Source organism: Prionailurus bengalensis, chromosome A3, assembly GCF_016509475.1.
Source record: "Prionailurus bengalensis isolate Pbe53 chromosome A3, Fcat_Pben_1.1_paternal_pri, whole genome shotgun sequence".
Lineage (NCBI taxonomy): Eukaryota > Metazoa > Chordata > Mammalia > Carnivora > Felidae > Prionailurus > Prionailurus bengalensis.
Window position 1 is genome coordinate 87,257,950 of NC_057354.1, and position 15,207 is coordinate 87,273,156.

General features: G+C 44.0%; 1 long non-coding RNA gene across 1 annotated transcript; it reads left to right on the top strand.

Moving 5' to 3' along the window:
• The first annotated feature begins 2,683 nt into the window (after nt 1–2,683).
• On the top strand, nt 2,684–13,339 carry LOC122496963. The gene is made up of 2 exons (XR_006300999.1): nt 2,684–4,259; nt 12,116–13,339. It is a non-coding gene; the product is annotated as an uncharacterized LOC122496963 (long non-coding RNA).
• The last annotated feature ends 1,868 nt before the right edge of the window (nt 13,340–15,207 follow it).

A 15,207-nucleotide genomic window follows, 5' to 3' on the forward strand; every position in this document is an offset into this window, starting at 1 on the left:
TTTCCATGGTCAGAATAAATGCTACCTTCTCTCTGGAGTCCCTTGAGCTTCCCCAACTGTCTGTAATGGCTCACTTCTGCCCACTTCTATGGCTCATGGCCCCACTTTTTGGAGCCTAGTTCTTCAGTGTTTGTGCTTGGAGTCTTCTTTTTGGCTGGAGGAGGACTTTCCTGTGAACCTACTCTGGAAACTGTCAAAGCAGGCCCTTAGAGGTTCTATTTGTCTGAAGTCCCCAGTCCGGTTGGGAAAAATGGTGCAGAAAACCCTGGAATATCAGGTCATGGGGACACAAGCAGGCCAAAGTCTGTCCCTGGAACTGGGACATGCTGTGGCCTCCCCTGAGGCACTAGCTTCCTGGTTCCTTGTCCTGAATCCCTTATTCTTGGGAGGCAAGGAGTGAGCTATTTGTGTAAGAGTCAGGCCTTGGAATGTGTCCCAAGTTCTCTGGCACCAGGTGCCCTGTTTGGAGGCCTAATAAAAAGCTATGAAGAGTGGTGGAGAAAGCCTCTTCTCCTCTTACACATCCTCTGCCCACACACTATTTAGTATCTGGCTTTTATAAAAAAATCTTTTAAGTTATAAGAGTGCTTGGCTGGCTCATTCAGTAGAGCATGTGACTCTTGATCTTGAGGTTGTGAGTTCAAGAGATTACTTTAAAAATTAAAAAAACAAAACAAAACACTTTTTATGGGGCATCTGGATGGCTCAGTCGTTTAAGTGTCCAACTTCGGCTCAGGTCTTGATCTTATGGTTTGTGAATTCGAACCCTGAGTATGGCTCTGTGCCCACAGCTCAGAGCCTGGAGCCTGCTTCAGATTCTGTGTTGTGTCTCCCTCTCTCTGCCCCTCCCCCACTTGCTCTCTCTCTCTCTCAAAAACAAATGAACAGTAACACATTTTTAATCTTTTATGTCATGACTAATTATATTTTGCTCAAAAATATAATTTTGATGACCACACATTATTCTCATTAACCATAATTTAATCATTCCCCATTGTTCAAAATCTAGATTATTTTTAGCTTGTACTACTATATGTAATGCCACCTGGTAAATGATCTAAAAGTAATAATTAGAATGCAGTCCCCATATTTTGAGACTTCAACTAAGAGGAAAAATCTCATTTTCCACAGTTTTCCCCACCTTCTTTTTTTATTCTGCTTTGGAAAGGCAATCACTGTTGCCAGCATCTGAATAATATTTATCTTTATTATTATTATCTACACTTGTAGATAGCTTTACAGTTCACAAAACACATTCTCATACATTATCTAATCTAAACACAACTATAAAATAGGTTATTATCCCCATTTTACATTTGGGTAAATTGAGGCTTAAAGAAGGTATATGACATGTTCAACATGACACAATTACTTAAACTTTTTTTTTTATTTGAGAGAGAGCATGGACACATGAGCAGTGGAGAGAGGCAGAGAGAGAGAGAGAAAGAATTCCAAGCAGGCTCCACCTTCAGCACGGAGCTCGACTCAGGGCTCGATTCCACGACCCTGGGATCATGACCTAAGCTGAAAACAAGAGTCGGATGCTCAATGGACTGAGCCACCAGGGCCCACCCAAGGTAACGCATGAGAAGTTATCTGGTGTCAGAGCTGGGACTTGGGCACAGGTCTGGGACTCCCAAAACCATATCCTCCACCGTGTACAAAGTCACATGCTAGAAGTCATGGGAGAGAGGTGGATGGTGGCAGAAGGAGAGGTACGGAACAACTCTACAAGTTAGAGTGGTCAGTGCCATCAGTGGAATACAAATAAATTGCTACAGCTTGTAAGGATAAAGCGTTTCTTCTCATTGGGGACCACTGCTGAAAGTTTTTCAAGAAAAACAATGACTAAAAGTCAGGTCTTCAAGGATAAGTAGGATCTGTATATTCAGAATAAGGAGGGCTTTCCAGAGGCACAGTGAAAGGGAAAGGAAAGTGTGACTGGTTGAGAAAAGGCCAGCACAAGGAGTAAGAGACGCGGGAAGAATGGAATTGTAGCCTCACAGAGGCTAGAGCCACAAGGCCTTGGAGATCATCTGTAAGGAAACAGAGACTTAGAGCAATCTGCTGAAGGAGGTACCAAGCAAGAAAGGGCAGGGTCCTGATTTTACCCTGGCCTCTGGTCACCAGGACCAGTGTTCCTTGCATACAATAAACTTTATAAACCTCCTGAAACTAAGGGTCCATTTCCTTGGACTAATATTTGCTGTGGAGTATGGGATTAATAACCAGTGGGAAGATGAGAGATCAACATCAGATCAGAAGGCTACTGCAGTGGCTTGGCAAGGTGACAAATGAAGCCCAAAGAAGGTGGAGTCAGAGGAACAAAGAGGTGGGACTGGAGAAGTAAATATTGCAAAGGTTGCACCATTAGCGCTGGTACCTGATCAAATACGGGAGGCAACACAGAAGAAGGGACTAGACATAGGTTTTCAGCTCCTGAGAGAAAGCAGCTTCAGTGGTGTCAGAAGGGCAGAAGGGCAGGAGTGGTAAGAAGTTGGTGAGGAGCCAGAGAGAGCAGGTAGACTTCCAAGAAGTTGTGCGCCATTGCAGAGCATCTGCACCCATGCTTCTGCTGTTTGTGAAATATCTATCTCATATGTGTATATATATATATATATATATATATATATATATATATATATATGCGAAATATATATATTTTGGGAAAATACACAAGTGATGTCACTCCTGGCCCGGAGGGTAGGGGTAAAATAGGTGGTTCGTAGGCAAGGGCCAGCTGTCTCTCTTTTTATATTACACTTTTAGATTATGAACCATGGGCACATAATATTGAATAGCAAACTAATTCGAAAAAGTCTTTCAAGTTGTGTAGTAAATGTTAGGAAAGAAATAGGGCAATAACAGAAGGGAGTGGCAAGTTCTCCTTAAAGCACCTTCAGAAGATGAAACTGAAAATGTGAGGGGGAGGGGTTAGGTGGAACAAGGCCCGGAGTGGGAGGAGAGAGGCCCAGGGCCCAGAGGAAGCTCTCGCAACAACGGAGGAGAAAGGGCCTTCTGTGGTGGCGGGTGGAAAATGGTGAGGAGGCGGCGAGGAAAATGGAGAGGGCGCTGCCAGGATTCCATCTCGGCCGAAAGCAGGCGTTGATGTAGTGATATTTACACTCGTCGGACCTGCAGAATGCTCTGCAGAATGCTCGTGGGCCTGAAAAGAACGAGTTCTCAGACCTTACTGGTGTAAATGGGAATTGTTCCGGCGTCGGGGGCTGAATATTCCAGGCAGCCACGTTTATGGTGGTAAACACAGTAAACAAAGAAAAGGACATGAACAACATAATTATTAGATGAGCTGAGGCGCCTTCACGCCGTGCCTCAATATTCAGCCATTAGTAGAGTAAACCCGGACAGGACTTCGGGTTTCCAAGGTGTGCTAGAAAAGCAAGATGCCAGTGTAGTATGCTATGCGATGCCATCTTAGAAAACAAAAGGAAACACTGTGAGTGTGTGTGTGTGTGTGTGTGTGTGTGCGCGCGTGTGTGTGTGTGCGCGCGCGCGCCCCCGTAGTTTTACGTGAGCATGGGGGTAAATACGCTGGCCAAAATTGGGATGGCGGAAGCAGAAGGAGAGAGGGGGAAAATCCTTAACACTTGCAGAGTAAAACGAGGAAGTGCAAAATAAAAAACAAAAAAGCTACGTAGGGCGCCAAGGTCGCAGGTAAAGACCGTGAGGCAGGGCTGATCCGGGCGCAGGCCAAGCGGCACCGGACCAGGGGCACCTCCGGCTTCGCCGCCGGTGGCTATACTTCCAGTCCGAGGATGTCCGCTCGGCGCGCGTACCTCGGTGCGAGCTTCCCCCGAGCTCTTTGTTAACGGAGGGTGGGGAGAAAGCGGGGCAGGCGCCTAGCGCACCGGGCAGCGGCGGCTTGGGGGGTGGGGCGGGGACGGCCCAACGAGTTGCTCGCCTCGCTGCCCTTCCCCCACCGCCCGGCCGCAGCCCCTGCCGGCCGCCCAGGTCTCGTCCCGCCTCACGGCCGGCGCTCCCCGCCCCGGCCGCTCCGCACGCCTCGCCGCCTGCTGGGCTACTGATGCCCTCCATCCACACAAAGACGCGTGCGCCCGGGCGGGGAGCGCAGGGGCTGGCACGCACCACCGGCGGGCCTTCTGTCTGCACCCCCTCTCCCGGCCGCCGCCGGCGCACTCCCACGGCCCCCACTCCCTCGTCTCTCGTCTGAGCCGCCATTTGCTCCTCGCCTCCCCGACTCAGCTACCGGTAATCTCAGATCTACTTTCCATCTCTTCGTAGGTATCTCATGGAATTTAAATCCTACAGTATTTATACTTTGTTATCAGGTTTATTTTGCTTAGCATGTTTACAGGGTCCGTCCATGTTGTAATATGTGAACATTTTTTTTTTACATTGTACATACAATGTACATAACAAAATTTATCATTGCAACCAAATTTAAGTGTACAGTTCAGTAGCACTAAGTACATTCACATGGTTGTGCAACCATGGCCACTATCGATCTCCAGAATGTTCCCAACATCCAACTGAAACTGTGTACCCATTAAACAATGATCCCCCCAACCACTGGCAACCACCATTCTACTTTCTATTAATTTGGGGACATTCACCTTTGTATTTGCAAAGGGACAAAGCCACGCACTGGAGACTATCCAGATGCGGATAACAAGTTAGTAAAGCCTGGTTGTATGAAAAAGAGTGGCGGGAACTGAGAACGTTCAAGAAAGAGGTCCTGGGACGCCTGGGTGGTTCAATCGGTCAGTTAAGCATTGGACTCCATCTCTGCTCAGGTCATGATCTCACTGTTAGTTCCAGCCTCACACTGGGCTCTGCACTGACAGTGTGGAGCCTGCTTGGGACTCTCTCTCCCCTGCTTTCTGCCCCTCCCCTGCTCTCTCTAAATAAATGAATAACTTAAAAAAGAAAGTGAGGTCCTGGGATTATTTTAGTTCATGTAAACAAAACAAAACTAGAGGTTTTAGTTTAACAAATAGAAAGGCCAATACTATGATAACTGGGAAAGACTCAAGGGACCATGAAGACTGCCTTCACCCTCCTAAAGAACAACAGTATAGGAAAGTGGAACTGTCCTGTGGTTCATATTTAAAATTTTCTAGTAGCAGGCACCTGGGTGGCTCAGTCAGTTGAGTGTCCAACTTAAGCTCACAGTTCATGAGTTAGAGCCCCGTATCAGGCTCACTGCTATCAGCATGGAGCCCACTTGAGATCCTCTGTTTCCGCCTCTCTCTGCCCCTCCCTCGCGCTCACTCTCAAAAATAAAAAAATAGTAATAAAAAAATAAAATATTCTGGTAGCCACATTAAAAAAATAAAAAGAGGGGCACATTGGTGTCTCAGTTGGTTGAGTGTGGGACTCTTGATTTTGGCTCACATCATGATCTCAGGGTCATGGGATCAAGTCCCACTGAGCATGGAGCCTGCTTGGGTTTCTGTCTCTCCCTCTGCCCCTCTTCCCCACTGGCCCAATTGCTCTAAAATAAAAAATAAATTAGTTAATTAAAAATAAAAAGAAACACTAAAATTCTTAACTTAGCACAATGTATCCAATATATTATTGTTTCAACATATAATCAACTTTAATAAGATATCTCCCATTCTTTTTTTCATACTTGGTCTTTTTTTTTTTATGTTTATTTATTATTTTTGAGAGAGAGAGCAGGGGAGGGGCAGAGAGAGAGGAAGACACAGAATACAAAGCAGGCTCCAGACTTTGTGCTGTCAGCAGAGCCCAATGTGGGGCTCAAACTCACAGACCATGAGATCATGACCTGAGTGGAAGTTGGATGCTTAACTGACTGAGCCACCCAGATGCCCTTCATACTTGTCTTTCAGATCAGGTTAGCCACATTTCAAGTGCTCAACAGCCATTTATGGCTACTATATTGGACAGTGCAGGGTTGGAACCTGGGACATAGGTATCAGACAGGTTTGGGATCAAGATCCATATTCCATTCCTTACTAGGCTGTGTGATTGGACAAATTACTTACCCTCTCTTATCTGTTTCTTCACTTACAAAGTGGAACTGACAAAGCCCCCCTCTGTAGGCTAATTGTGAGGACTAATGGTATGTGAAGCATTTAGTACATGCTCACTAAGTGTTGATAATTATTAGTGGTAAATAAGGTGATTATTAATTTGAAATAATGAGATTTCAGTATTACTGTTAGTATGACCTCATTCACTTCCATTAGATGTTATGGCTTGGAGACATTCCAGGGGGACAAAGTTAAAAGACAATGGACAAATTGGGAAAACCTATTTGCAACACATATAACAAACATTGTTTTTAATATGTAGGAAGTGCTTGCAAATAAATAAGAAAATGGGGAATATGAATGGGAAATTCAAAAAAGGAGACAAACATCTAAAGTGATTTTTTGGGGGGGGCACCTGGGTGGTTCAGTCAGTTGGGTGACTGACTCCAGCTCAGGTTATGATCTCACAGTCAGTGAGTTTGAGCCCCATGTTGGGCTCTGTGCTGACAGCTCAGAGCCTGGAGCCTGCTTCGGATTCTGGGTCTCCCTCTCTCTCTGCTCCTCCCCCACCCACACTGTGTCTCTCTCTGTCTCTCAAAAATTAATAAATGTTAAAAATTTTTTTTAAAAAATAAAGTGATTTTTTTTTAACAAAGACCCATTTGATGTAAGTTCAATTCTCCTAGGAACTGAATAAAAATAAACACATGAGACCATTGTTGAGTAATAAATTGCCAACGACCATAATTTTGCAGCACCTAATATTGAAGAAAGTGTGAAGAGATCAAATTTCTTTTCAAATCAAGATTTTCTGAAGTTTTGATAGTCAGATCTGATTGCAGATTATCAGGATAGACAAGCTGAGTTCTTGCTTCAAAGGGTGGGGGGTGGGGTACTACCCAGACAGCCTATTCTGCCCACCTTTTTCCTATTCCAAATGAAGCTGGACAGCCAAAGCATACCTAGCAAGTTTGAGTTTTCTGCCTTATCACATGTGCAGTCACTTCACATTTGCTTTGCTAATAGTCCTTCAAAACTAGTGTTGACATTTTTCAAGGCTTGAAATAGTCCCAACATTGTTCCAAATTTGGGCAGGGCTGACTTACCTTCTTACTTAAGCCATAATACCCCCAGAATATTCTTAGACTTCTGGCTAACTCCTTTGGGAATGCCTTATCTGCCAGCAGGGTCAGCTACGTAATTTGTGGGGCTCAGTGTGAAATCAAAGTGTGGGGCCTCTTTTTTCATAAAAGGGAAAAGGCTGTTTACGTTCTGCAGTTGCTCTCTCAGTCTCTCATGGTGTTTTTTATTTGCTATTTATTGTTGTGCTCTTAGGTATGGGGACACTTGAAGGACAAGTGCAGACCCTCTGAGGTGCCAGGTGCCACTGCCCTGCCCTGAGACAGCATCCATATCCCAGTCTGGGAAAACTTGACCCAGTGGGCGTGGGGGGTGGGGACTAATCAGACTTGTCTAAGTCCTTCGTCTTCTGTTCCCTGCATTGTGCTGTACAGTGGTGCCTTGAGACAAAAGATGCCTCACAGTACAGGCCATCTCAAAGGGAGGGAGGGGTTAGAGGGTAAGAGGAAACTGAGAGAAAAAAACACATTGGTTAGGAGATCAAAATACTAACGCTGCACGTACATCAGTGTCTGAGAGCTGGGTTAATGAGTCAGCCCCCGGAGAACTGATCCACTCTTTGTGTGTTAATAAATCAGGTCTTGAGCCAGGCAAGGCTGAGGGCCAGACTAAGCTCTGAGGTGAGTTGACACCAGGGGGATCTTTGTGGGTGGCCAGCCAGTCTTACCACAGTGACCCCATTCTGTCTCCCTGCATGTACTTCTAGAAAGTTCCTCGAACTGTTCAGGGGCTTGAATGGGAGAGAGGATGTGGTTAGGTACAGGCTAGAGGTGGGGTCTCACCCTTTTTCCCTCCCTTCCTTTAAACTCTTTTACTACATCACAAATTGCCTCTCTTCAGGGGTACTTCCAGGCCTCTGCCTTAGAGGGTAAGCCTACAGCCTTCTGAACATTTGGAAAAGGATACTTACATATGAAGCCAGTGCTAAGAATGCCTTTAGTTAAAGTTTAGGGGCCAACCTGCCGCATTCCACGTAAAGCCAGATTCTACACATGGGTTTCCCCTTCCTCCCCCACTCACTGGAAATCCAGCATTAAAAGAAACCAACACAGGTCCCGCACTTTAGTCAGACAAAGGATGAGAAATGGTTCTTTCCTGACTCAGAGGGAAGGGCTCAGCACCCAAACGCTGGTAACTACATGAGCCAAAAGAGGAGGGCTGGAGTGGGGCAGGAAAGCACCAGGCTGGCTCATTTAGTGTCCTCTCCAACAGCAGCCACCTCAGTGTCTTTAGCCAAGACAACTTTCCCACTCTTATCACTTAGGAAAGTTAAAGGGTTTTAGAAATGGGATAAAGACCCGCCCCCCAAAAAAAAGAAAGGAAAAAGAAATGGGATAAAGACCAAATATATACTTCTTATTATAAATCACAGTTGCAAGGGCGCCTGGGTGTCTTAGTTGATTAAGTGTCTGGCTCTTGATTACAGCTCAGGTCATGATCTCATGGTTGGTGGGACCAAACCCCACGTGAGGCTCCGTGCTGATAGTGAGGAGCCTGCTTGGGATTCTCTCTCTCCCTCTCTCTCTACCCCTCCCCTGCTTGTATACACACTCTCTCAAAATAAATAAATAACATTAAATATAAAAAATATATATAAATAAGTCACAATGGTAAAGATGTCAATTTTTCCCTGTGGTAAACTGAAAAATGGTCCCACCAAAAGATATCCATGTCTCCATCTCCGGGATGTGTAAATGTTACCTTATTTGGAAAAAAGGTCCTTGCAGAAGTGATTAAATTAAGGATTTTTAAATGAGGGAACTATCCTGGATTATCTGAGTGAGCCTAAATGCCATCAAAGGCACACTTATAACAGAGAGGCAGAGGATCTGACACTCAGAAGAGGGGATAATGTGACTATGGAAACCGGAGCAATGCAAAGAGATCAAAAGTTAGCAGTTTTGAGTGGTAAAACCATACATAGGTAATTTATATTTTTCTTTTTAATTACCTGGTCTTTTTAAAACAAACATGCACTGATTCTAAAAAGATGTACTTAAATGTATATGATTGCTCTCTGTTTCAATAGGAACAATCAACATGTCTTCTTTTTCAAGAACATGTTTTAGCATGCCTAGTTGCAAGGTACATTGTTTTCACCGAGCACCTACTATCTCTTAAGTTCATTGTATATTATATTATTCAATCTTTCACAGCGATGTTATGGGACAGGTAATAAAAATATAAAATAATTCCCATTTTACAGATGAGCAATGAAGCCCAAAGTCAATCATCTATTAACATCAGGACTAGGATTTGAAAGCACATTGGTCTTTTTTTTTTTTTTTTAATGTTTATTTGAGAGAGAGAGAGAGAGAGAGAGAGAGAGAGAGAGAGAGGGAGAGAGAGAGAGAGAGGGATCCCAAGCAGGCTCCTCACTGTAAGCATGGAGCCCCATGTAGGGCTCGATCCCACCAACAATGAGATCATGACCTGAGCCGATATCAAGAGGTGGACACTTAACCAACTGAGCCACCCAGGAGCCCCAGAAAGGACATCTGTCTTTAAGGTCCATGCCCTAATTTGTAATTTTGAAATAACCTAAATGTCCCTCAGTGGGAACCAATTAAATTACAGCATATCCATACACTGTAAAACTCTATAACCATAAAAATAAAAATGACAATGGTCTCTCCATATTGATAAGGACATGTTTCGAAAATACAGTGTTAAGTGGGCAGAAAAAACCAACAAAGTGCAGAAGGTGTGTATAACATGGTACCATTAAAGTTAAAATGCAATAAAGAGTATATCTTTGTTTCAGCTTGTATATACATGAAAACAACATTAGAAGGATAAACAAAAACCTAAATACAGGGTTATCTATTTGGGGTGGGGGAAATGGGCAGATGAGGCATAGGAACATGACAGATACTCTTCACTCTATACCTTTATATATATATATTTTTAGTTTTGAGTCATGGAGTCAAATTACCTATTCAAAAGTAAACATATAAACCTTTTAAAAGCAAAAGATAATCAAACATAGCTCTTTTGTTTTTCTACTCTTTTCTACTCTTCCACACACCTCAGACATCCTTGGAGGGCAGTGTGCATCCCCTTTTCAATGAGACTCCTCTAGTGGTGCTGACAACAGCATCAGCACACAGACCAGGAGAGACTGCCGTGCTAGCAAGCAGTGCCAGACCAACCACACTCTTTCCTTATCCCTGACTTAGAAAAATAAAACCAGTAGGCAAATACACTAGTCAGCATTTCTGAAGCCAGCTGTTAACCAATCCTCTTCTTGCCCTTTACTCTCTTTTCTTCCTTTTTCCAGAAAAACCTGGAAAGCTCTGCAGAACTTTGCAAAATGCTTTAGTAGTGCTGGCTGCCTTGTTGTTTTCCTTCTCTCCTTTGGCCTGTGTCATCCTTGCAGGCAAGGACCGCAGTCTGACTTCCTGCCAGCTCGCCCTGCTGGGTTCATCTCAGTGCCTTAAAAAAAAAAAAAAAAAAAATCTGCATTTTCCTAAACCTACAAACCTCAAATTAGAGGTCATTTTGTACAACTCTCCACCCAGAGTAGAACATTCCAGTTGTAAAATTTAGCAGAGTAAATATATTTGGTTTTAAAACACAATCGCTTGGTTTCACTTTGTCTAACCAATCAAGTCGAGTGACAGCTCTCATAAAATATCTGCTCTTGCTAAGGATCCCACAGGGCAGGTCTATTTGTGTGTGAAGTCTAACAATGCAGAGAGCCCCAGTAAATTTCCATTTAGTAATTCAGTGACTGTTAATCGACACCTAATGTGTATCCATGGCTGTCTGAGGCCCTGTGCTGGGGATAGAAACAAACATGAGACTCAGTTCTTGCCACCGATCTCTAATAACCCTGTTAGGACACCATCAGCTCATAGATGTGTCGGGACTCACTAGTTTTGTTCTTTAAAGCCATTTGCAAGGTATCAACTATATCACTGAGTTATGGGCATTTTCGTGGTTAGCTGTTGTCAGAAATATGATTTATATGAACAGTTTTCTCCTTTTTTAGAGTATTGGGGAAATACCTTTTCTATTGCAAAGATCACAGCCAGAGGTTGAACTCTAGGTAATGTAATCCATATAAGACTCACTAACCTTTTCAGGGTGTTAATTTAGTCGTAACAGTGTCATAGCTTTCAGTTTCCAGCTTTCATTAGCTGGAATTCTTTCGCTAATGTGCAGGAAATTTGAGATGTATGTATGCCAGATGTGTTCAATGAAAGGTTCTGCTTAAATCAGATGTGAGTCTAAAAGCAAGACATTCCCAGCGATGCTGAGCTTGGCAGGGATTCAGGTGTCTAGAACCATACCACATACATCCCCTGAGCGTGCTGGGCCAGAACACTACCATCCAGCGTTGCTAAATTCACTAGGAACTCAGAGCAGAAGGCCCCATGGAGACTGCATACCCACTCCTTATTACACATGTACAGCATCACCAGGAGTGATACCATGAGATTCATTCTGTATTGGGTTATTCTCAGAGGAAAACCCCAACCAGGTTGAGGATAATGAGCACCATACACTGTAAAAAGCATCAAGAAGCTATGTGGCTTCCACATATCCACACAGAACACATCAGCAGGAAGAAGGAGCATTATATTACCAGGTTTCCTGTCAGGACATCCTGGCTCAAAACACAGTTTTGTCACTGAAAAACATAAGATAACCGGCAGATGTGAAACTGCAAGATTGTGTCCTTGAGGCTCTCAGAAATCTGTCAGCTTAAAAGGAGAGCTCGGGTGCCTGAGTGGCTCAGTCAGTTGGGTGACTGACTTCGGCTCAGGTCATGATCTCACAGCTCATGAATTCGAGCCCTGCATCAGGCTCTGTGCTGACAGCTCAGAGCTGGAGACTGCTTCAGATTTTGTGTCTCCCTCTCTTTCTGCCCCTCCCCTGCTTATTCTCTCAAAAATAAACAAAAAACAAAACAAAAAAAAAAAACCTCAAAAGCAGGTATGAAGATCACTCATTCCAATTACTGAGAGGTAGTTTGTTTTTGTTTCCAGGCAAGAGGAGCATGGGAATATGGAGACATGAACTGATTCAAGGAATCTGGCCTGGGGAAGGCCTCATGCACAGATTTTGAGCAGACAGGGTCTTGTCTTAAAGAGCCTTGGACCAAATTTACTACCAGCCTTATCCCGACCCTCATTTCCCCAGCTTCAAAGGGAATATAGGTGACCACAGACTCCGAAGTCTTGCAGGTTGGTGCAGACTTTTGAGAACCTGTTGTACATCTCTCACCCTTGTTCCAATGGGTACTATTTGTTAACACTAGAACTCATACTGTCCCACATTTGATCTTTCCTTCCTCAACCACCAACTTCTACTTCCTTCTACTATTGTCTTCAGAATGCCAATATTTTTGTGTCCCAGTTTCATCTTGGGCACCAAGGAGTAGGATGAACTTTATAGTTCTGAAATTCTAGGTTCAGAAAATAGTGCTGTGGAGCACAAGGTGGGTGGGTTTCACTGTCACTCATGCCTGCACCTGTGAACAGGGAACCTCCTGGGGACACACATATGGTCTCATCATATTCCACAGCCACCCAGCCACATCTCTCAAGGCCTGACTTCCTTTCCTCCCCACGCCCCACCCTCTGGGCAGAAGTAGCTGAGAAGGTGCTTCTCCAGCTCTTTCCTCTTCCCTGCTTAGCTCTATTATAGTTCACTAGGCCAACACTTTTCTTAGAACCAAAGTGTTTCTATTTAGGGGTCTGGGGAGCAATTCCATTTCCCTCTATCATCTCACCTGGATTTTCTGGCTTTCAGAAGAAAATGCTCCACTCAGAGACCTTGACTTACTTCTTCAGCAGTGAGTCATATTCACAGACAAACCTTATCTCCTGGGCCACAACCTGGTTGGCTCCCAACTCACAGAATATGATCAAAGACTGTGTGTCTTTGTATCTTTATATTAACTTGCACATAATTCATTTAAACTTTGGAGAAAAACGCCTCATCATATCCTCCTACCTCCCCACCACTTGTTTTAATTTTCTCCACAGCTCATCTGACATACTATACCATCCTTCCTTCCTCCCTCCCTCCTTCCCTTTCTTCTTTCCTTCCTTTCTTTCATACTCTTTTTCTCTCTCTCCTCATTGGCCTATAAACTTTTTAAAGGTAGGGCTTTTGTTTGTTTTGTTCATTTCTGTATCCATAGGACCCAGCTCAATGTCTGGTACAGGGTACTCAATAAATGTTGAATAAACAAACTGTTGAATGAATAGTTGCTTATCCTTACTTTTCTCTGGGTCCTACCACTCCCTCTCCTGCCACAACGTTTTTACCTTGGCTTAACAGCTAAGGGATCATATGACTATATATGTTACATCAGCTCTGGAGGGGAGTGTACTTCTCCACCTCTGACCTCTCCATCTGCTGAAACCACATTCACCTGGCAAGTCCTACCAACCTTCTCGTGGCACCATCCTTTAACTTCCCACAATAATCTTACCATGGTGATCTAGAGCACTCCAAGCCTGCATCGCTCAACTACAGTTTAACACTTTCTGCCTTGTGCTGAGAATATAATTTTCCTGGATGCAATTTTCCTGATGCAACAGGGAAGTCAACAATAAGACAAGGGTAGTCTTTCCTTGGCGGAGCTAGCTTCCAGCCCCTGCTCTCTCGTCTCCTACCCCTTTTCCATAGGTCCCCCTAGGCAGTACTTAATTGCTGAATTAAAAGAAGAACCCAGATCTGGGCCTTACACTTTCAGGCTGGCCAACTGCAAGGGGACCCACCTCTCAAACACTTATTAACTAAGTTCACACAGAGGCCAAGGGACATATAAACCAAATGCCAATCAATGTATGGATTCAAATGAAGAATAACAGACATTCTGAGGCCCTGGAATGGTTGAATTGACTTGACTGGCTGATCTTTTCCTCATGGTCTGAAGACTGCTTGGTAAATATGGAACTTAGAATAAAAGTAACTGGGGCTCAGTCGGTTGAGCATCCAACTCCTGGTTTTGACTCAGGTTATCATCTCACGGTTTGTGAGTTCAAGCCCCACATTGGGCTCTGTGCTGACGGTGCAAATACTGCTGGGGATCCTCTCTCTCTCTCCCTCTCTCTCTCTGCCCCTCCCCTGCTTCTGCTCTCTCTCAAAAATAAATGGGGGAAAAAATTAACTTAAAAAAAAAAAAGTAACCTGAAGTCACATCTCTCCTTTAGGGCAGGGAGCTCAAGTCCCCTTAGTCAAGACCTACCCTTCTTTAGGCAGTGCTGGTGCTTCCAAGGATGGCCAAATCCCTCGTGTTCAGGTTCCCAAAACACTTTATAACAGAATTGATCAGACTTAACCAAAATTATGACCATTTTCCAGCCCTTCCTTCCTGAGATTGCTCTCAGTCATCTGATCAATGTTCTGGGTGTCCTCAAACTTTCAGGCAATACACTTGAAATTTCATGGTTTACTTTCCTGGATAGTTAATCACCCATCACATGTAATTTTACTGGTCTGAAGGGAAACTCATTTCCTGTCACTTAGGTGTGCAGGCTGTATTAGACAAAACAAAAGACATTTCTCCAATTAGACTATAAGCACCTAAGGGTCCATACCTTGTAGGTTTTAATAAATATGCCATGAGTCAGGACAGCAAGGATTGCTTTGCCAGCAAAGAGAAAGAAAAAAACGAAAACAAAAACAAATGCCTATTCAAAGTGACCCTGAATCAAGTAGGCTCATGTGTTCTCTTGATTGGAAACTACCTGCCTTGCTCAAAACCATGGAGTATTTACTTACTAAGTTCTGGGTTTTAAGGAATTACTCCAAAATACCTGAGTTCTTATTAGCTTGCCTCATCTTGGGAATTTTTTAAACTATTGTGCTAGCCAAGTTCAAGAATTAAAAGAATGAAAATGGGAGAGGGGACTTCTGCCTTTGTTGCCTTTCTCTTGTCTCTTGCAGTTCCACGTACAACTCAGCAGTGAGTATGAGCCGCCACTCTCACAACATAATATAGAGAACACAGCCGTCCCCGAGGTACATTGGATCCAACTTACTCAGATACCACATTTCTGCCTTTTGCCTTGCTGACTGGCAAATGAGCAATGGTTTGTAGAAGCAGCAGGTGCAAGGAGAGGTG